This window comes from Carlito syrichta, unplaced genomic scaffold (genome assembly GCF_000164805.1).
Source record: "Carlito syrichta isolate Samal-C Ts95f unplaced genomic scaffold, Tarsius_syrichta-2.0.1 Scaffold59884, whole genome shotgun sequence".
NCBI classification, from domain to species: domain Eukaryota; kingdom Metazoa; phylum Chordata; class Mammalia; order Primates; family Tarsiidae; genus Carlito; species Carlito syrichta.
This window is the reverse complement of record NW_007003980.1, coordinates 456,659-462,927: the sequence shown is the minus strand read 5'-3', so window position 1 is coordinate 462,927 and position 6,269 is coordinate 456,659.

Here is a 6,269-nt window from a genome sequence, read left to right as displayed (position 1 = left end):
GCTACCACGCCCGGCTGATATTTTGATTTATTGTAGAGATGAGGTCTCACTGCCCAGGCGGGTCTCGAACCCGCGGGCTCAGGCAATCCACTCATCTCAGCCTCCCAGAGAGCGGGATTACAAACTGAGCCACTGAGCCCGGCAGGATATTTTTAATTACTGACTCAATCTCTCTACACATTGTTGATCTATTCAGGATTTCTGTTTCTTCCTGATTCAAGGTTCAGGAGTTGTATGTTTCCAGGAATTTATCAATTTCATCCAGATCATCTAGTTGTTAGCATAATAATCTTGATAGTCTTTTGTGTTTCCTTGGTATCAGCTGTAATGTCTCCATTTTCATTTCTGATTGAGCTAATTTGAATCTTCTCTCTTAATTAATCTAACTAGTGATCTACCAATTTTGTTTATCTTTTCAAATAACCAACTTTTTTTTTTAGTGATCCTTTGTTTCTTTGTTTTTTTTTTTTAGATTTCAATTTTGTTTAGGTCTGCTTTGATCTTTGTTATTTCTTTCCTTCTGCTAGCTTTAGGTGGTTTGCTACTGTTTTTCTATTTCCTTGAAGTGTGACGTTAGGTTGTCAATGTGTGATCTTTCAGTCTTTTTAATGTGGGCCTTAAGCACTATAAAATTTCCTATGAGCACAGCTTTGCCTGCATCCCATAGTTTTTTGTGCCATTGTTGTCATTTATTTTGAGAACTTATTTTAGTTTCCATCTTCATTTTATTTCTGACTGAGTATCATTCACAAGCAGATTGTTTAATTTCCGTGTATTTATTTGGTTTTGGGAGTTCTTGGAGCTGATTTATAGTTTTATTCCACTGTGGTCTGAGGAGGTGCTTGATATCATTTTGATGTTTTTGAATTTACTAAGATTTGTGGAGTAGTATATTGTCTATCTTGGAGAATGTTTTATGTGCTGATAAGGAAAATATATATTCTGTAGTTTTGGGGTAGAATGCAGAATGACTGTTGGGTTCATTTGTTCCAGGATCCAGTTTAACTCCAATTTTTCTTTGTTGACTTTCTGCCTTGATGATCTATTGCTATCAGTGGAGTGTTAAAGTCTCTCATTATTATTGTATGGTTGTCTATCTCCTTTCTTAGGTCTGGTAGAATTTGTTTTATAAATCTAGGACCTATGGTGCTAGGTGAATATATTTTTTAAGTTGCTATGTCTTCTTGTTGGATAGAGCTCTTTATCACTATATAGTCTTTTTTCACTGTTAATTTAAAGTCTGTTTTATCTGATATGAGAATATAGCTATTCTGCTCATTTTTGGTTTCCATTTGTGTGGAATATTTTTTTCCACCCCTTTACCTTAAGACTGTAGGAGTCTTTGTGTGTTAAGTGGGTCTCTTAAAGGCAGCAGATATTTACATTGTGTTTTTTAATCCAGTCAATTAATACCTTTTTAGTGGGGCATTGAGACCATTTATGTTCAGGGTTAATAATGATGTATAAGGTACTATTCCATTCACCATGCTGATTATTTCCTGGTTGCTTTTTTCCCCCTCTGTTGTGTTGGTGTTCTATAAGCCCTATGAGCTTTATAATTTTCAGTGGTTTTCTACTAATGTGTTTTGATCTTTTGTTTCAATATTTAGAACTCCTTTGATTATTCCTTATAGAGCCAACCTAATAGTGATAAATTCCTTCAGTGTTTGCCTGTCTCAGAAAGACTTCATTTCTCCTTCACTTATGAAACTTAGCTTTGCAGGATACAAAATCATTGGCTGACTGTGATTCTGTTTATGGAGGTTGAAGAGGGGGCCCCAACCCCTTCTGGCTTGTAGGGTTTCTTCTGACAAGTCTGCTGTTAGTATGATGTCTTACCTTTGTAAGTTATTTGATGCTTTTGTCTCACTCCTCTTAAAATTCTTTCTTTCACATTAACTTTGCATAACCTGATGATTGCATGCCTTGTGGATAACCTTTCTGCACTGAATCATCTGAAAGTTCTTTGGGCTTCTTGTATCTAGATGTTTAGATCTCTGACAAGGACAGGGAAGTTTTCCTCAATTGTTCCCTTAAATAGGTTTTCCAAACCCCTTGCTTTCTCTTTTTCCTCAGAAACACCTATGATTCTTAGGCTTGGATGTTTTACATAATCCCACATTTCTTGGAGACTTGCTCAATTCTCTTTATTCTTTTTTCTTTACTGTTGTCTGATTGGGTGAATTCAAAGGCCTTGTCTTCAAGTTCTGAGAACTTTCTTCTTCTTGCTCTAGTCTACTGTTAAAACTTCCACTGCATTTTGTACTTCCCAAAGTGAGTCTTTCATTTCCAGAAGTTCAGCTTGTTTTTCTGTTTGTTTGGTTTTTTGTGAGTTTGTTTTTTTTTGCAGGGGTGAGAGGAGGGCGGGAGTGGATTTTTCATTCAGGTCCTGAAGAGTTTTTTTCATACACAGTCAATTCTGAAACCTTTTTCTCTTTCACAGAACCTGCCTTGGTCAGGAGGAGCAAGCCGCAGCTGGGTGCTGGAGAGGTCAAAGATCTGCTTGGATGGAACCAGCTCCGTGGAGAGTCTGTGGGCTATGTGACAATCCTTGAACCTCAGGGATAGGGCAGGAATACCACAATCTGGCATGCAAGACAGGAGGGAAATAGGAGAGACAACAAGTCTGTCTTCCCCCACAGTGTTAACAGGTGGTAGACCAGGATGGAGGAAAGCAAATGAGTCACATGCTGTCACAGGTCACACCAGACTCCATTCCCCTGGCACTCACTCATGTTGTCAATGCCAGGCTTTGTCTTGCCAGTTTCCCACAGCTTGGCACTCAGTCGATGAAAGCACCAGACATCAAATGCCTCCCAGCTCTGTGCCTGGCCTGTCTCTCCAGATCAGTCTTAGAGTGATGCAAGGAATGACATTTTATTTTTCTCTTGGGTATTCCATCCAGAGAGGCCAGTGTCCCTTGGCCTTCACCGACCTCCAGCTCCTCACGAAGTTTTCTGCATCCTCATGCCACATAGTCACTATTTTCCATTCCAATTTTATTCTGTCTTTCCCCCGATACCTTCTAACCCAGAGGATTTCTATCACAGCATAGTGATCAAGGAAATAAGGACTTGGAACATAAAGAATCTCATATAAGAAAAATCTATGGTGTTAAAAGAGAGATGTCCCAGACTGCAATGTGCATAAAGAGGCTATTTCATGTTGAAAGATATAAATATCTGTGATAATCATGTATTCTTTTCTGTTCATAAGTGAGTCATCATAAAGGACAAGGCATTAAAAGATGTTCTACTCCTGGTCAAAAAAACCAACAATAACTATAATCTAAAATACAATTTTGATATTATCTGTGCTAAGCAGAGAGAGATATATTCCACAGACCAACTGAAATACCCTGATACTTTTTAACCGTCCATTTTCATCTTCTCCCTTCTTTCACAACATCCATAGGAACTTGACTCTTTTTTTTGAGTTGGGGTCTCACTCTGTTGCCCAGGCTGGAGTGCAGTGACACGCTCATAGTCACCACAGCCTTGGCTCAGGCGATCCTTCCACCTTAGCCTTCTAAGTAGCTGAACTACAGGTGTGCGCCACCATGCCTGGCTAATTTTTTTTTATTTATTGTAGAGACGAGGTCTCACCAAATTGCCCAGACTGGTCTTGAACCCCTGGGCTCAGGCAATCCTCTCACCTCTGCCTCCCAAAGTGTTGGGATGACAGGCGTGAGCCACTGTGCCCGGCTAGCACTTGATTTGTAAAAGCACTTGCTGCCCTGAATATCAAAGCCAATGGCAGCGTTACTGGGATGTGTTGGCGGCTTTGAAATAGTCTTTCGTCCAGTCCTGCTTGTAAACAGGAGCCATATTGGCCAAGGTATGAGCAGAGGGAGATCTGCGCTTGGAGGTGATAGAAGCATCATCTTCCATGTGCAGCTGTCAGGCAGAACTTGACGGGCAGCCGCCTTTTAATGGGTCAAGTGACCGGGCAGTCTTTCCCACACCTTTCTCTTGTTCACTGCAAGAGGAGGTGATGATACCCAGACAGCCTTGGAGTCCCACCTTCACCTACCAGGTGGGTCGAGGAGGCAGGAGTGACCCTGCTGGTCCTACAGCCTTGCCCCCAGGCCTCCTGCTCACATTCCCGTCTTCACACATGGACTCCCCTCACAGTTTGAGTGATAGGACATCATCATTCCTCAGGTTTCCATATGCTGTTTTCTAAGACTCTGGATAGTTTTCATGACATATGGTAGAGACTTTCATGAGGATTTAGCTCTTCTTTTGAACCTGCTTAGCCAATCAGCCAAATTTTTCTAAAACACAAATAAAAGATCAGATTTGTTCCCAGTAAAACCCAAACGCTTAGGAACAGCCTTTTGTTTTCTAAAGGTTTTGTCTTTGGACTCTCAGTTCCAGTGTGCAGATTCTACACGGTCAGGGGTCAAAAAGCAAGGGGTTGGGCGGGGGGAGCGGGGGTGGGGAGCAGGAAGGATAAGCCCGGATGGTCACAAGTCAGCCCTAGAAGAGTTTGTTAAATGTTGCGTCTAAGTGTCATCTCAGAAATTGTTTCTCAATTACGCATTGAGTCAGGAGCAGGAGGTGTTGCTTAGGCGGGAAAAAGAGGAAGGAGAAATGGACAAGGAGAAAAATTCACTCCTCCATGTAAAGATAAGCAGAAAAGCCACACACTTTTGTGTCTCTGCTTATTTTTGTAAGTACAATGTTTTTAATAGACCAAAGATAATCCTTTATGAGTAAATATACATGTGAAGAATGTTTATAAAAGGAGTATCTTGTGCTAGTCATTATGGAATATTCTATAAATAAGCCTTAGATATATAAAATATATAAACATATAAAAGCGATTGCATAAGGCAGAGGGCACTTAAGGACCCTCAAGCTTTTCATATCTCTGTTCTACATCATAGAGAGTCCCAGGGCTGGAAGCTTATTTCCTTAGTGTACTCCACTGTAAAGCCAAGAGGTTTAGAGGTTTTGTTTGTTGTTTCTGGTTTTGTAATTCATAATGACCTGCGTGGACTACTCTGAGATGTCTGCTGCATGTGTGTTGGTGTTGTTCACCCACAGGGAGTCGTCACCTTGTATCCTGGAAAACCAAAAGGAATTTTCTAGTGAGAAGAAAAACATATGGAAAATGTCTTCACTATTGGGTAACTCTCAGATTCGTGCCCATCAATGTTTTTTGTAAACCTGAGTCAACGGGCTGTTTAATGTCAGAGTTAGTCTCTCAAACATCTAGTGTTAGATAATGTTTCTCCTGAAGAGCACATATTTTTGTCAGGTCCTTTTTTCTGGGACTTGATATGGTCTAGAAGAAGCCAAAAGTCGTAAGCCACCTTCCTTCAGGGCCACTCTTTACTGTGGGCTTTCAAAGAACTAGTCGTGTTGATTCTGCCTTATGTTCTGTGGTTCTGTGGCAGACTCGCTGCTTTCAGAGCCCCAAGCATTACCTGCTTGGGTCCATGGCTCTGATGAAGTGCTGGATTTGCTCTTTACTGCCCAGACAGATCTGAGAAGCAGGAGGGAGAAGGGGTTCCCCTTGCTGGTGTGGTCCCCTCGCACCTTTGCCATCAGACAGTAGGAGAGCGGCTCCGAACACCTGTGAACAAAACGCCATCTGCTCCTCACACAGGGTGGTCACCGTGAACGTGCAGGAATGACTCGAGGCTCCTTTGCCAAAAACGTACACTGTTCCCAGCTGTAAAGCGTGTGAAGCCTAAGACGTGTTTTAGCATGAAACAATAAAAACAGGTTTGTTTTCATTCAATAGAGTTGTCCCTCAGGCCTGCATTTTTTCAGTAGCTGGTTTCAAGAGGGCAGTACTTTGCCATAGATTAAATGTCAACATGGAGTATTTTGTTTTCCCCAAAAGGGTTTAGCTCTTGACAGCTGCTCTGAACATCCAGAAGGCAGGGCTAGGAGGGTGGGAATCCCCTTGTCAGGTGGGAACTGCTGAGTTTCAGTGGGGGCGGGCTGGGGAAGGGACAGGTAACCCTGCCTCACGACATCGAGCAGGCCAAGCTCACCCACTGTGGAGCTCACTCGGGTTTGTGCAGCCACGTGGGCCCAAGAAGGTCCCTTTGCTTAGAAACCTTCTCTGCCTGCTTGGTGCAAAGGCAGGGCGCACAGCCTCAAGATCCTGTCTGCCTGTGTGACCAGGTGTGTGGCCTTGGGCAAGATCCTTAACCCCTCTGTGTCTCAGATCCCTTTCCTAGAATATAGAGATCGAATAGCAGCTTCCTGAATGTTAAGTATGAGCGTCTTAAAATATGTCTAGTGTTGGGC